Source organism: Helianthus annuus, chromosome 9, assembly GCF_002127325.2.
Source record: "Helianthus annuus cultivar XRQ/B chromosome 9, HanXRQr2.0-SUNRISE, whole genome shotgun sequence".
In the NCBI taxonomy this organism is placed as follows: Eukaryota; Viridiplantae; Streptophyta; class Magnoliopsida; order Asterales; family Asteraceae; genus Helianthus; species Helianthus annuus.
This window is the reverse complement of record NC_035441.2, coordinates 18803724-18821676: the sequence shown is the minus strand read 5'-3', so window position 1 is coordinate 18821676 and position 17953 is coordinate 18803724.

Genomic DNA, 17953 nt, shown 5'->3' with positions numbered 1-17953 from the left:
ATACATCTTGTCACTATCGGGATGTATCATATACTTAGACTTATGGGCTTCTTCTAGAATTCGGTTTCGTAGGTTTCCTTGGATAGGTATCCAAATTCTTTTCTTATGGTATCTCCCAATTCCATCTGTTCCTTTTTCTAATTCCTTAATCATTCCTTTCAAACCTTCAGCGTCGTCCTTGATTGTTGTTTCCTGTATTTGTTTCACTTGTTCATTTAAATCTATCTGTAGGTTTAGTCTAAGAGAGCGTACTCTTTTTGGCTTTTCATGATACTTTTGACTTAAAGCATCAAGTACTACATTAGTTTTTCCTACATGATACTAGATATCACATCATAATCAGTAATAATTTCCATCCAACGTCTTTGCCTCATATTTAATTCCTTTTGTCCAAAAACATATCTTAAACTCTTATGATCTGTAAAAATAATGAACTTACTACCGTAAAGATAGTGTCTCCAAATCTTAAGGGCAAAAATTATTGCTCCTAACTCAAGATCATGGGTTGTATAATTCTCTTCATGCTTCTTAAACTGTCTAGAGGCATAAGCAATTACCTTTTGACATTGCATCAGCACACATCCATATCCTAACTTAGATGCATCACAATAGACTATGAAGTCTTCAGTTTCTTCTGGCAAAGCGAGTATTGGTGCGTTGGTTAACTTTTGCTTCAAAATCCTAAATGCTTCCTCTTGTTTTGGTCCCCACTCAAACTTAACTGATTTGCAAGTCAGTTTGGTTAATGGAATGGCTATTCTAGAAAAATCTTGAATAAAACGTTTATAATATCCTACCAATCCAAGAAAACTCCTTACTTCCGCTGAGGACTTAGGGACTTTCCAATTGGTAATCGCCTCGATCTTTGTGGGATCCACATGAATTCCTTCATGATTAACTAAATTTCCAAGGAATTGCACTTCTTGTAACTAGAATTAGTATAAAGCTATGCTTCGCATGTTCCTCCTTACTCTTAGAGTAAATTAGAATATCATCTATAAAGACAATTATGAATTTATCCAGGTATGGTTTACATATCATGTTCATCATATCCATAAATGCGGCTGGGGCATTGGTTAAACCAAATGGCATGACTGTAAATTCATAATGACCGTACCTCGTTTGAAAGCAGTTTTAGGAATGTCCTTTTCCTGTACTTTCAATTGATGATATCCTGAGCGTAAATTGATCTTAGAAACGAATCAGGATCCTTGAAGTTGATCGAACAGATCACCGATTCTCGGTAATGGGTATCGATTTTTAATCGTAACCTTATTCAATTCTCGGTAATCAATGCACATACGCATCGATCCGACTTTTTTCTTGACATATAACACCGGTGCTCCCCATGGCGATGAAATAGGTTGTATGAAACCTTTCTCTAGCAATTCGTCTAGCTGTTTCTTCAATTCCTGCATCTCCGTTGGTGCTAGGCGATAGGGTGCTTTGGCAATCGGTGTCGTTCCTGGTATTAGGTGAATTCTAAATTCAATCTCTCGATCTGGCGGTAATCCAGGTAACCCTTCTGGAAAAACATCTGAGAATTTAGATACTACGGGAATATCTTTTAATTCTTTTCCTTTAGTGTTAATGATTACTGAAATCATATACACCATTCCTCCTTTCTGTGCGCAACTTGCAACTTTCATCACAGAGATGAATTTTGTTGACCTTGTTGGCTTGTCTCCTTTAATTGTGATCCTTTCGCCAGTTGGCGTACTTAATTTTACCGACTTTTGATCACATAATATTCGCGCCTGATTGGCTACCAACCAATCCATTCCTAATACTACGTCGAATCCGGCTAGATCCATTGGTAAAAGATTAGTGGTAAAGTTATGGTTTAAAATTTCTATCCTTCCTTCCTGGAGGATTTCGCTTATTTTGATAGAACTTCCATTTCCCGTCTCCACCAGACAGTCTTGGTGAAGTTTAGTTAATGGTTGATTGAGAAGTTTGCAGAAAGAAGTATTTATGAAACTTTGGTTTGCACCAGAGTCAAATAATACTTTAGCATAAACATCATTAACTAAGAACGTACCGACAATCACATCCGAAATCATCTTGGCTTCTTCGGCTGTCAGAACAAATGCTCTAGCATCCTTCTTGGGTCCTCGGTTGCTTTTGCTTTGGTGTTTTCCGCTTGAGCTAGTTTCCCGGCATTTCGGCTTAATATGACCAACTTCTCCATAATTATAGCATATTCTAATGTTAGCTTTCTTCAAGCAGTCATCTTCCTTATGTCCTGATATTTAGCAGAAATTGCAGTATATCGAGCATTTTCCTGAGTGTTTCCTTTTGCAGTACTTGCAGTTGGGTGAAGAGGAAGAACCTGGTCCTTTCTTGCGGTAGGAATTACCATAACGTTGTTCTTGGGTAATCTTTTGAGATATGTTCTTTTTCTGGGTTTCCTTTTGCGTACGTACCAATTCATCTGTCAAGGTGTTAGCAAGTTCTACTGCTTCTTTTATGGTTTGTGGTCTAGCTGCCTTAACTACATGTCTGATCTCACTGATTAATCCCCAGATGTAACGGGAGATTAATACTGGTTCTGGTGAGGCTAGTGTTGGTACTATTCTAGCATATTCAAAGAATGTGGTAGTATATTCCCTGCAATCTACTCCAATCATTCTATGATTTTGGAATTTATTAGCAATGTGTTCCTTTTCATTAGGAGGACAAAATTTCCTTTCAACTATCTCCTTAAAGTTGGTCCATTCTATGTTATAAACCATGTCACTTCCTCTTGACTGGAGAATGGTATTCCACCACTCTAAGGCTGCATTCTTAAAGAGATTAGAAGCATACATGATTTTATCTTCATCTACACATTTACTTATCTTTAAGACTGCTTTTGTCTTTTCTATCCAGCGCAAGGCTGAAATGGCTCATTCATTTCCTAAGAATTATATCGGTTTGCAGGATAAGAATTCTTTATAAGAACAACCATATGATATGGTTCTTCTTCTTTTTGGTATTGGAGCTTGAATAAATAGTCCGTGATTTCCATTCACGCTGTGACTTGGTTTGGTGGGTGCACGCTTACTTCCAATTATAAAATTATTTTCTGCCTTTTTATTAATAGTATCGATAATATAGGGCATGACATCTATGATTCCTTGAGCTACTATGTGTTCGATAGCACTTTTATCCACTTAGTTCCCGTTATTATTGTTATTCTGGATTTCCATATTTACTTCGTTTGACATCTGAATTGTAAACATTGTCCGCTATTAATATCACAGAATTAAACAAACAAATACTCAAGCATATTTAACCAAAAACGTCGATCACTGCGACTTTACTCTTTTCATATATGCATCTATTACAACTATAACTGGAATTTAAACATTAGTAATTATGCATCGATATATATATATTAATTTATATTTATCTTAGTTGATTATATTTTTTTTTATCAAAGTTACAAAAACACACACACACACACACACACACACATATATATATATAGTAGGCGACTTGTTTTCTAGTATTGCATCTCGTTCTCGTCATATTTCCAGACGAGTCTTTCCCCCATTTGGTGAATTCGGTTTCCTTCCTCAACCAACTCTTCACCATACTGGCAAAGTTCTGCTACATTTTCATGGCTCATTGGTGGCATTGGGGCTGGCACGGGTTCAGGGTAAAGTGGTTTTGGTTCTTCGTAAGGATATGGGTTATTCAGTAATTCCTGAAATGCCCGGTTTTCGGCCCACCGCCGATCTAATGGGTTAGGTGCTGGAATTCTAGGTATCTCATTTGGATAAGAGGCTGGGATTGGAAGTTGGTTTTCCTGGTTCTGTTCTAAATTCATAGGCTGGTCAGGGTATAATGGTAGTAATTGCGGTTCGGGTGTTGCTACTTGGTTGAGATCAAATTCTCCTTTTACCTTTTCAAATGTATGAAAGTCAGCTAGTTGTCTATCCAATTCTTCTTCCCATAAAGGTCTAGCTTCTGGGTTTTGATTATTTCTCTCAGCTCTATTCACTATTCTTTGTTGTTGAAATTTTCTCATCCTTTTTCTCCTCTCCGATTTTGCTCTACTAAACCAACCTCTCTTTTTAGGGGGAAAAGGTTCTCCGGATTTGGCTTTAAAGACAAAGATATCCTCGAAATCGGCGGTGTATCCGGGGGTTGGCTGGGATGTTCCCTCATCCATTGGAGAATGAGGTAGATGACGGTAAGCGTCAGAAGTACCCTGATCACTCATGCTGTAAACTAAGGAAATAGTCAAAATGACATAAAATAATAATATACATATTTACACAGATAACACACAAGTTATTTCCTAACACAATTGGTTAAAATTTAGGTATTAAAAGAACACCTAAATGGCTTAAACCAGTGGCTCTGATACCACCTTCTGTCGTAAACCCCGACCCCTACCCCGGGAGCGGGAGCTGTGAGCACGAGCCGATGGTATCGGTGTTTATTAATTTGGCAGTGGAAATGAGACATCAGGATCGTAGTTAGGAAATAAATTTCAGAGTTTCAAAACACCAAACTTTTATATTAAACAAATGGGATAAAACCCATATTTCATTCATAATATCTTTATAGGGATAAACCCTATTTGCTGAAAACATAAATTTTTTATTTAGGTAACTTTATAGCCACTTTCTTTAAGCCTTCAGTGCTCCATAGCTGGCTTCTAATAGCTTTCACATCAAGTTACTTGAAACGCGTTATTTTATTAGCAAGAAATACTGCCGAGTACATTCCAGTTTATAAAAATAAGCTTTTATAACTTTACAGTATTAAGAGCGATTACAATGTTTATATCTACCCAATTATTCATTCAATATTGTCACGTTGGCAGTTACAATGACCGTGGTCATATTACTATTGGCTAACTCTTTGTCCAATAGCAATGCTTGATAAGTAGTGTATACAAAACCCCACATATCGGCAGTAATTGTAGAATATAAAGACTTAATCACTATAAGTGTAACTGAAAACATTTGAGATTTTGTAACACAGTTTGGTATAAAAAGAAAATGACTCACAAACGGTGAGAAAAGAGAATGGACTCACATTGTAAACTTATGTTTTTCTACGGGCTTCCTGGTAATATTTCTTGATTATTTTCTTAAGTTTCTAATAAAAATATACAATGCACGTGTGTTAGTAAAATAATCCAAGTCAGTTTAGCCATACAACACGAGACAGAACCCTAACGAACTTAGTCAGGCAGAGCCTCGACATGCGTTGGTGGGTCCTAAATCAATCGGGTAGGGTAACGAATTAATGATCGGGGGTTAAAATGCTTACAACGGGGCAGAGCTTCATGCTTTAGGGGGTTATTTTATCTGATAATTCAGATTATAGAGACTGAGAGAGAAAGAAAATGTTGAACAATAGAGAAGTGCATACTAAAGCTCAATTTATACATTTTTCGGGGGTCTCTCGCGCCCCGCGAGGGCACCCTAGCTACGGCTAGGGTCTCCTGGTCACGAGCCTAGCATCGACGCGTGTTGTGCAACGTGGCACTAAAGGGTGTCCGGCAAGTAAGGCTTCTCATGCCCCCCGAGAAGGTTGAGGGGATCCTGTCGTGGCTCGCGACATGTGGGTTTTTCTTGATTTTTCATTTTTTTTAATAAAAATTAACGTTACGCGGGTTTGGTTTTTCGATTACGAAACGTTATAGGGCGTTTTTCGAGGGTTGTTATAGTAGTAGGAACTGAAAAAACAATATTTCTCGGATCAAGTGGTTGAAAAACCTCTTATTATACTTGTAACCTTTTTCATGTCCTAGTGCCTTACTAGGAGTGTTTTATTTATAATAAGTTGTTATTTCAAAAAAAACAATCTTTATTTTTCATAGTATTTTAAATGACACAAACCGCAATGTATAACTGAACTAAAAGGAACTTTAAGAACTCTTAGTTGTCAAACAGTAAAATAGATAAAAGAACGATTTTGCGAAATTCGAAAGGAATGATTTTACGAATTACTTCTATATTTTACAAACTTGCAACACCCATCACATTCCATCGCTAAACTTTTTTCCATAAAAATATAAACTTAATTAAAAATAACTTCAAATTACATAAAAACTAAATAAATAAAAGAAAGTAGAAAATATAAAATTTTAAGAAAAAATGTTATAAACATAGAAATAATATCAATTTAAAAAGGTAAAAATCAAAATAAAAGATGTTTTAAACTAGATGGGCTATTATGTTAACTTGAAAACTTGAGAGAATTAATTACTTGATTGTTAAGGGGTTGATTGTGTTAATTTAAAAAAAAAGATTATCTTTTTCTTCATCAACATCTCCCTGCAAATTTTCTTCTTCTTCATTAATCATCTCTTTATTCTAACATACCATATGTTAGTTTAAATTTTAAACCTGCGAAATTATATTTATTCATCATTCATCAACATCTCTTTGAACTTGATATTTTTATATGAAAGCAAGCTTACTGCCATGACGACCCTCATACTCGCCACAATCACTACCGTGCTCACCTTGCTTGCGGTAGTGTGATCACGACCACCATGCAACATAACGGAGGCACTCCGCCCCCAAGTGGATATGGAAGTTTGGTGATATGTCAAAATTCTGAGTTAAAGTTATAAGCAATGCACTTGATGATTATATTGTTCCGAAAGGGAATAGAAAGACTATTTGGTACAAAGTCCACACCCAAAAAGTTAGTATTTGTGTGTGGAGAGTGTTGATTGATAGAGCCCCAACTAGAGTAAATTTGGATGGTAATGTGACATAATAAACCACCACACCAAAAAGTTACTATTGAATGGCAAAGTCATTGAAGTTGAAATGTTAGATTAAGGGTTCAAACCTCGATAACATTGTTTTTCAAGAAAACATAATTAGATAGAGTTGTACTCTCTTACACATAAATATCTTTGGTGGTGTTATGCATTTAGATTTAATGCATTCGGGTAAGATCATGAGAAAACTAAAAAGCTTTATATCAGACATATACAACATATATACGTAACCTCTCCCGTAAAACTCCAAATATCTCTAATCATGTCGTTTAACGTGTGACGTGACCGTGTCGTCCCGATCAACAAAAACCCATTTAACCTAGGTAGCTAGGGTGAGTCGGGTATCGTATCCACGAAGAGCATGTGGTCAGTATCGCACGACCTGTTCGATTAGTTAGACTATTTACGAAAATGTACAATGTGATTATGAAGTTTGCTAATTTTTATAAATTTGTTTGATTTTGAAAAGAATTCGGAGTGAACCGACAAATTGATATTATCTAAAACAATGATTTATTAACTAAGATTGCAAAACTAACTACTTAATTGAAAACAGGAATTGAGAATACGGATCACACCCGGTTCGATAATTGTAAGACCTAGGGTTCCTACATGTTTTAACTTGATTCAATTGCATATAGTGATTAACGGATTTCTATCACGAAGCTTAGGTGCCAATTACTATCAACGTCATAGACAACGGACCGCAATGCTCTTCATTACCTCGGACATGTAAATCCTAACCTAAGATATGGCATGATTGCACATAACCATTTCGCAAAGTCAAATTTATCATCACTCGACAATTTACGAATTCGAAACAAATGCAAGACAATTATCAAAGGTTTCAAATACTAAACAATTTATCACAAAATCAAATCAAAATACAAATGCATAAACCCTAGAATTCTTACAAAAATCTACACCAGGGTGAAACCGAGGAGACTAGCCGCTCATGGTTGAATGGCCGTGATCACCGGATGACGAACACGAACACCACACCATGATCTTGAGTCTTGAAGGAGAGTTGAAGGGTAGGGGTTAGGGTTTGGATGGTGGAGAATGGATGAAGATGATGGTGATGGTGAACTAGGGTTTTGAAGTGTGGATGGTGATGGGTTAGAGGTGATTAGGATGGTGTTAGGGATGATTCTTGGTGAAGAGATATGAAAAAGATGATAGGGAATGGTCCAAGATGTGTGTTTTATCGTCCCCATTCAAAAGAAACTTAATTTTCGCGATGCAAGAAAGTAAGGGGCGTCCCTGACAGCCATTTAGGGCGTCCCCGACGGCCCCTGGAAGTCTCAGTTTCACCCGACGGCTTAATCTGCTATTTACGAAGGTTTCTGGCCAACGGAACAAAATATCCCCTAAAACACATCCAATCTTCATGGTTAACACCAATTTGTTTTCTGTTTTTCCATTTCTTGATCCCGGTTGACCCGATTCGCGTCCCGGTGCTCCGTTTAGCTTCCGATTAGCTCCTTAAACTCTTTTAGATCTGTAAAACACAAATCCCATTAAAAGTAGACTATTCAAGATTAAAAGCTACGTAAAAACATCAACTTAAGCATAAGTGATCACCGATTTTCGACCACGTATCACATCCCCACACTTGTCGTTTGCTTGCCCTCAAGTAAATCTGTTTTTCACTTTCACATGGGTCGAACGAGAAACACACATCCCATTCCCGAGACTAAGGTTAAGGTCTAATGTCATATCCGGGTTCAAAGTTTTTACAATTTTCAACATATTTAGCAATAAATGATTAATCATGTAAAAATGGTTATTCAAGATTAACCCGCCCTTGAAACTCACAAATCATACATATCCCTCACAATGTTCACTCCACTCGGTTTACAAGTTGGCTAATTTTAATGATGTATTGGCACCTTTTTAAAGTAATCAATCAAAACCGAATAGAACATGTACCCGCATAGGCTTGCAACTCAATCGTTCTCCACCACCGGACACGAATACTAAGCACAAGTCAAAAGGTCTTTAAAGGGTTGTAGTGGGGCTAGGCTAAGGGTAGGAAATAGGATATTTTAATGTGGCGAAGGTGATGAAAAATTTGATTCTTATTACAAACGACTATACTAAACAAAACTAAGTATAAACATCAACTATGAGGCAACGGCTTTCGCCTTTTATTCAACAAACTAATAGCTCGTATTTTTGTAGTTTTCTCAGTGTTTTCTACTCTTTTTCGAAACATTTTCTGAATTTTTGTTTTTTTGTTTTTTTTTGAAATATGAATTACACTATTCAAACACATAATCCTATAGTCGAATTTTCATCACACGGGTTAAAAAAGAAAAGGTTTATGGTTATGGGCTAAATGGGTTGTCAAACGAAAGGTTTATGCTCAAAGTTGGCGACTAATGGATAGATTTCGGGTAAAGGTAAGCAAATGGAGTAAAAGGAAAAGGTTTACCTAATGCCTTAATCATTCTCGTGCTTGTATTCGGTCTATGGTCTCAAACGTATCAAAATATGCAAGTTCTACAATACATGACTAATGGTCCACTCAAACAAAGAAATACGTGTATATATGATGTATACAAGTGGCTCAAGATCTCACGTATAAAGGGTATGGAATATGATATACATAAATTGCAAGTTTCTTAGGCGGATTATTCCCAAATAACTACCCGCTAAATACCCGTCATGCTATTAACTCGAACTTGACCATGACAAAAGACCAAATCCCTCGTTAACTTAGTTATTGTGCTTTTTAGATCGCTTGAACAAAGACATTTTGAAAAAAATTTGAAATTTTTCCCCCATCCCCACACTTGAGGTAAACATTGTCCTCAAAGTGTAGTATTTAAATGAATGGGTCAAAAATCCAAAAACTTTTACTCCCTCAGCCCCACACTTGAGGTAAACATTGTCCTCAATGTGTACGAACTAGAGTTTTTTAAAACGCACAAGGGATGTGACACGGTTAACCTTCCCCAAAATTTCACCCTGGAAAATAAAATACAAAATACAATCCACTTATTTGCTAACTAAAAATCAAAGATAAAAAGAAACGTATGCACCTAGTTTTTCGCTCGGTCCTTGTGTGCTCTTCATCTTTCAACAAAGCGGTCGTCTCACGAACATAATGCACCTACAAATCTCAAACCTTTTGTAGAAGCTTGCTTCTCACAACTATCAAAATTTGTTAGTGACCTAGTTCTACCGCTTTTATGAAAATATTACCAAACCATACGTTATTTCACTTTGGTTTATGTGGAAAAATAATGTACAATAACAACAAACCTAACTCACTTTCGTAGGAATCACGGTTTCATTTAGCGTATGCAACAAGCCCTTTTAAACCCCCCGATAGCTTGGGAGGACGAGTAGATCTTGTGAGGGTTATATGGGGAACACACCCACAACGTTCATTTAAGTGAGAAAATAAAATAAAACGAATAATCGTACAAACTCTACAACAATCATACCTGATTTGCCTCTCATGGTGGTCGAAGTGTACATTTTCCTACTGAGTTTCCAACATACACTCGGTAGTTAGCATGCCGAATCCACTCTCTTTTTCTTCTATTCGGCATGCGTACTGTACAACTTCGGGGTCGCTTCTTACCAAATTGGCCAATGTCTTGCAACGCCACCCTTCGAAACCTTATACTCGAACCTGCATACCCAACTTTGTTGGTTGGAGTGATAAGTATGGCAGAAGGATAGATATGGACTTGGGCTTCTTTCGGATCTGACTCGTCTTGTGGTGTTATGTCTTCCGCTCGGTTCAAACATTCAGTTTCTTCCTCCGGAAGATCTATAACCTCTTCCACCACATCACCATCAACAATGGTACCATTAGCCAAAACATCCCTCTCGCGTTTAATTTGGGCTATTTCCTCCGCTAATTGACCCACTTGCATCACCAATACTTCATGGGCTTTATCTCTCACTTCATTCGCTTTCTTCATATCTTTGATATCCTCGTGATATCCTTTCACCATGTTTATGAGAGCATCAACCTTGAAATGCACTGAATCTTGTGGGTCCTTGTATGTGGACGAATGGTATTCATGGTAATAATCGACATAATCCTCCCGGTAACTTGAGTAATGTGGCATCTCTTATGCATAATTGTTGTAATCCCACTCTTGCTCGTAATGGTAATCTGTATCGGGGTGGTAGAATTCTTGACGATTTGGTGATGGTGGTGGTGGTCGCGGTTTAACGTATGCATAGTGTGAGGATGGACCAATGAAATTTTCATAATCCGCCCTCCCATATGGATAATGTGAGGATGGACCATTGGAATCTTCATAATCCGCCCGCCCATATCCGTACAATCCACTGAGGTAGTCTTCCCGATCCTTGTATGCTTGAACCTTCTCGTAGCAAACAGAGCAATCCTCTAATAGATGCTCTCCGCTTCCGCAACACTCAGACGAATCATCATCTACCCAATTCATATTGAAAGATGGTGCCTGCAAAACATGTACCTACACAGACAAGCTCGGCCACCCAAAGTAAAATCACAAAAATACAAGAAAGAAAACTAACACTAAAATCGAACAAGTAATGAAATACTAAGCACACTAGCTCCCCGGCAACGGCGTCATTTTGACGTGACCTTGTCGTCCTGATCAGTCAAAACCCCAATTAACCTAGGTAGCTAGGGTAAGTCGGGTATCGTATCCACGAAGAGCATGTGGTCAGTATCGCACGACATGTTCGATTAGTTAGACTTTTTACAAAAATGTACAATGTGATTATGAAGTTTGCTAATTTTTATAAGTTTTTTTTATTTTGAAATGAATTCGAAGTGAACCGACAAATTGATATTATCTAAAACAATGATCTATTAACTAAGATTGCATAACTAACTACTTAATTGAAAACAGGAATTGAGAATATGGATCACACCCGGTTCGATAATTGTAAGACCTAGGGTTCCTACATGTTTTAACTTGATTCAATTGCATATAGTGATTAACAGATTTCTATCACGAAGCTTAGGTGCCAATTACTATCAATGTCATAGATAACGGACCACAATGCACTTCATTACCTCGGACATGTAAATCCTAACCTAAGATAAGGCATGATTGCACATAACCATTTCGCAAAGTCAAATTTTATCATCACTCGACAATTTACGAATTCGAAACAAATGCAAGACAATTATCAAAGGTTTCAAATACTAAACAATTTGTCACAAAATAAAATCAAAATACAAATGCATAAATGTCACGTCCCCAACCCCGGTTTGACCCAGTCAGGAGCCGCGGGACAGGAACCCGTGGTATTTAATTTATGCGACAGCGAAAGATTTTAAACAGGATCTTTTAAAACATGAAATGCCCGATTATTTTATTTCATAATTTGGGATAAACCCCGTAATTTGCAATAGATGAATTTTACTAGGAAATTCCCTGATTTTATTAAAACATGTTTATTCATTTTAACTGAGCCACCACTTCAAGCTTATTAGTGCTCCGTAGCACGTTTCCTTGATTTACAGCAGGTCGCCTGAAACATGTTTCAAAAAAAAAAAATTTTGTCAGCGGGGAAATACTGAGTGAATCATTCATTTTGATAAAATGACGCCTAGTTATAAATTACAGCATAAGAGCGATTACAATGGCTTCTATCTTATTTTTATCTGGCAATTTGTCACTTGCTGACGATGGTCATATCACTATTGGGTCCCTCCCCAAGTAGTGACGTTTATCACCGTGAGGATTTATTAGCCTAACCCGTGAGAAATTAGTAATGTGCACAATATCCCACTAGCCAGTGATTAAGATAACCACGACTTAATCCCTGTAATTATAACTTTTGAGAGTATTGTAAAACAGTTGATAAAAAGAGAATGACTCACATTGCAAGTTTATGTGGGCAGAGTTTAGCCTACTGATTAGCCTGATAACCTAATTTAAATAACAATGCACACGAACTAGGTTAGTAACTAATACAACATTTACGATAACTCACGAGATTAAACCCTCATAATGAATGACAAAGTGCAATACTTAAACATCCATCGAATTAACGACGAACGACAAAGTATAAACCCAATTTGAGCAGCACTTAAACATCTGTTGGATAGTTTCAATCGATCGGACATTGAATCGTAGTAGCGATCGAGTTATTACCCTGTTATCGCGACAGCGTTTCGTGATTTGTGGGTGTTTTGAAGTAAACAGACTATAACTCAGTGTACGAATTGAGTTTAATGTCGTTCCAACGCCAAAATGCAAGTCCCACACCCTACTATTTATACTGAAAATTTGACCCCCTCGCGTGACGCGAGGGGTCTACGTGGGTGCGTCGCGTGACGCGAGGGGTCACATCCTATCATAGGGTAGCCACGTCCCTAACTAGCTTAGCTGAGTTGACAGATTTTCAAAATTCGATTTTGACAGCAATTTATTAGGATAATCGTCAATAGGGAATACCCCCCCTTGACTTTTAGGGCCCTGATCCTGATTCTGAATATTCTGAAAATTTTAGGGGTTATGCAGGATTACTTGGGGGTCTCAATTAGGGTTTCCTACTGAAAAATATAATAGTAAATAATCATTTTGGTGAGAGTTATTACATCCTCCCCACCTTAATAAAAATCTCGTCCTCGAGATTTACTGGAACAGATGAGGATATTTCTGCTTCATTTCTGATTCTAGTTCCCAAGTGTATTCTGGTACTCTCTTTGAATCCCACTTGACTTTGACTAGCACTAGTTGTTTGTGCTTGAGAAACTTAATCTTTCTGTCCTCTATCTGCATTGGTTTCTCCACGAATTTCAGCTTTTCGTTTACCTCCACATCTTGAAGAGGTACTACCAGGGATTCGTCAGATAGACATTTCTTGAGGTTGGATACATGAAACACATCATGTACTCCGACTAGTTCTTCTGGTAGTTGTAAACGATAAGCAACGGGTCCTATTCGTTGGATTACGAGAAATGGTCCTACATACCTTGGACTTAACTTTCCTTTCTTACCGAATCGAACTCCTTTCCAAGGAGAAACTTTCAAGAGTACCTTGTCTCCAACTTGAAACTCTAGTGGCTTGTGTCGATTGTCAACATAGCTCTTTTGGCGATCTCGAGCAGTCTTTAGTCTTTCCTTGATCCGAGTGATCTTGTCGTTAGTTTCTTGTACAATTTCAGGACCTGCTAATTGACTTTCTCCTATTTCTGCCCAACAAACTGGAGTTCTACACTTGCATCCATACAGTGCTTCAAATGGGGCAGCTTCAATGCTTGAATGATAACTATTGTTATAGGAGAATTCAATTAAGGGTAGATGATCATCCCAATTTCCACCAAAATCTATTACACATGCCCTGAGCATGTCTTCCAGGGTTTGAATTGTTCTTTCACTTTGTCCGTCTGTCTGGGGATGATATGATGTACTTAAATTTAGTCGGGTTCCCATTGCTTCCTGAAAACTAGTCCAGAAATGGGAAGTGAAACGACTATCCCTATCCGATACAATGGAGAGCGGAACTCCATGTAAAGATACTACTTCGTCTACGTACAACTTGGCTAACCTTTCCATGCTGAAGGTTTCTTTCATGGGTAGAAAATGAGCTGATTTAGTTTCTACAATTACCCAAATTGCATCATTACCTTTTCTGGTCTTGGGTAACTTAGTAACAAAATCCATTATTATGATTTCCCATTTCCATACAGGCATTTCTAACGGTTGCAGTAATCCTGAAGGTTTCTGGTGTTCTGCCTTAACTTGTGAACAAGTAAGACACTTAGACACATAATTAGCTATGTCCTTTTTCATTCCTATCCACCAGAAATTATTTCTTAAATCTTGGTACATCTTATTGTTTCCTGGATGCATGGTATACCTAGATTTATGGGCTTCTTCTAAGATCTTATTTCTTAACTCTCCTTGCTTAGGTACCCAAACCCTTTTCTTATGGAATCTGCAAATTCCATCAGTTCCTTGTTCCAATTCTTTTATTCTTCCTTTCATTCCTTCAGCATCGTCTTCGATTGTTGTTTCTTGAACTCTCTTTAATTGTTCCATTAAATCAAATTGCAGATTTAATCTAAGAGCACGAACTCGCTTCTGCTTTTCATGATACTTACGACTTAGAGCATCAGCGACTATGTTTGCTTTTCCTTCGTGATATTGGATATCACAGTCGTAGTCACTCAGGATTTCCATCCATCTTCTTTGCCTCATATTTAACTCTTTCTGCCCAAATATATACCTTAGACTCTCGTGATCCGTATAGACAGTAAACTTACTTCCATACTGATAATGTCTCCAATTTTAAGGGCAAATATTATGGCTCCTAACTCTAAATCATGAGTCGTATAATTTTCCTCGTGCTTCTTCAATTGTCTGGAGGCATACACAATTACCTTCTTGTGTTGCATTAGCACACATCCTAATCCTAATTTTGAAGCATCACAATATACTTCAAAATCTTCAGTTCCTTCTGGCAAAGCTAGAATTGGAGCATTTGTTAACTTTTGCTTTAAAATTCTAAAAGCCTCTTCTTGCCTAGGTCCCCTTTCAAATTTGACTGCTTTACAGGTTAACTTAGTCAAGGGTATAACTATCTTAGAAAAATCCTTAATAAATCGTCTATAGTATCCAGCTAAGCCTAGAAAGCTTCTAATTTCCATAGCTGTTTGTGGAACCTTCCATTTGGTAATTGCTTCTATTTTTGAAGGATCTACGTGAATACCTTCGTGATTCACCATATGCCCTAAAAATTGCACTTCTTGCAGCCAGAATTCACACTTCGAGAATTTGGCGTAAAGTTTCTCCTTTCTTAACAAGGTTAAGAGTGCATGCAGGTGCTCACAATGTTCTTCCTGACTTTTGGAATAAATAAGTATATCGTCGATGAAGACAATTACGAATTTATCCAAGTATGGTTTACAAATCCGATTCATCATGTCCATGAATGCTGCAGGAGCATTTGTTAGTCCAAAGGGCATGACTGTAAACTCATAATGACCATATCTAGTTCTGAAAGCAATTTTAGGTATGTCTTCTTCTTGTACTTTCAACTGATGATATCCAGAGCGTAAGTCTATCTTAGAAAAATACCTAGCTCCCCGGAGTTGATCAAAAAGATCATCAATTCTAGGTAATGGGTATCGATTCTTAATTGTAACTTTATTCAATTCCCTATAGTCAATACACATTCTCATTGACCCATCTTTCTTTTTCACAAACAATACTGGAGCCCCCCACGGGGATGAACTAGGTTGTATAAAACCTTTGCTTAGTAATTCATCTAATTGCTTTTTCAATTCTAGCATTTCAGTGGGTGCTAATCGGTAAGGTGTTTTAGCTATCGGTATAGTTCCAGGAATTAAATGAATCCTAAATTCTACTTCCCTGTCAGGTGGTAATCCAGGTAGATCTTCTGGAAATACATCGGGGTATCCTGAGACTACTGGGATTTCCTTAAGTTCCTTACTTTCCGTGTTAATGATTACTGAAATCATATACACTACTTCTTGTTTTCTTGAATAACTGGCCAACTTCATTACTGAAATGAATTTCAGTGGCTTTCGAGGTTTATCTCCTGTAATTAAAATTACTTCTCCTGTAGGTGTATGAATTTCTATGGAATTTTTATCACAGAGATTCGAGCATGGTTGGCTACTAACCAATCCATGCCTAATACTATATCGAATCCGGCTAAATTCATAGGTAATAGGTTTGCAGAAAATTTATAGCCTAAAAGTTCTATCTTTCCTTCTCGCAAAACCTTATCTATGTTAACAGAATTTCCATCTGCCGTTTCGACTGTAAAAATCTGCCTAAGGTTGGTTAAGGGTAAATTAAGAGCTTGACAAAATGAAGTATTGATAAAACTTTGGTTCGCACCAGAGTCAAATAATATTTTTGCATACACGTTGTGCACTAGGAACGTACCAGCTATCACATCTGGAATGAGTTCTGCTTCTTGAGTGGTCAATTGGAATGCTCTTGCATTCTTCTTAGTAACTCCATCGGCCGTCTTGGCTTTGTTGTCTGCTGGTTTGACCAATTTTGGGCAGTCTGGTCTAAGATGTCCAGCCTCTCCACAATTATAGCAAACCATGGCTTTCTTCTTCCTGCAATCTTCTTCTTGATGCCCTGGAATTTTACAGAAATTGCAATACCCCTTGCATCTTCCAAAATGCTTCCTTTTACAGGCATTGCAAAATCGAATAGTGGAGGATTGCCAATTTCCCTTTTTCCGAAAATTATTGGGGTTACTCACACGGAATCCTTGAGTAATCTTTTGGGCTACTTCCTTTTTCTGATTTTCTTCACTTGTGCGTACCAGTTTGTCAGTTAGGGTGTTAGCTAATTCTACCGCATCGTCAATAGTGCGAGGTCTCGCAGCTTTAACGATATTACGGATTTCGCCAATCAATCCCCAAATATAACGGGAAATAAGCACCGGTTCTGGGGAAGCCAGGGCTGGTACCACTCTCGCATACTCGAAGAATGTTGAAGTATACCCTAGACAATCTACCCCCATCATCCGATGGTTCAGGAACTTATTTGCCATTTGTTCCTTTTCATATTCGGGACAGAATTTTCTTTCCATTAGCTGCTTAAATTCTTCCCAATTCATGGCATAGGCCATATTTCTTCCTTTGGCTTGAAGTACCGTATTCCACCATTCTAGCGCCCCTTCTTTAAAAAGATGCGAAGCATACATAACCTTGTCGTCTTCAGCACATTTACTTATCATAAGTACTGCTTCGGTTTTCTCCAACCAACGCAGTGCCGCAGTCGCCCCTTCATTGCCTGCAAATTCTGCTAGCTTACAAGCAAGAAATTCTTTGTAAGTGTAACCAGGCGTTGCAGCTTTCATTTTCTTAAAAAGTGGGGCCTGCCGTGCATCATTATCGTGATTAGTATGGTTGCCGCCTCCATTTACACTATTACTGAAGTTATCTTCTTGAGTACGTTTACTAGGAATAATTTGTTGAGGTTCAACGGTTTCTGGGCAGCAGCCAGGATTGCTGGAATAGCATTGGCTATCCCTTGAGCAACGATATTCTCAATATCTTGCCTGGTCATAAATTGATTTTCCTGATTTTGCTCAGATTGATTCACTTCATTAACTGGTTCATTACCAGCGTTTTCCATCTGGTAATTATTATATGTGTAAATTATTAGTGTCAAATAATTGATAATTAAATATAACAAAATAATTGCACATAATCACACCAACTTTTATAACACACACATAGCCAAAATT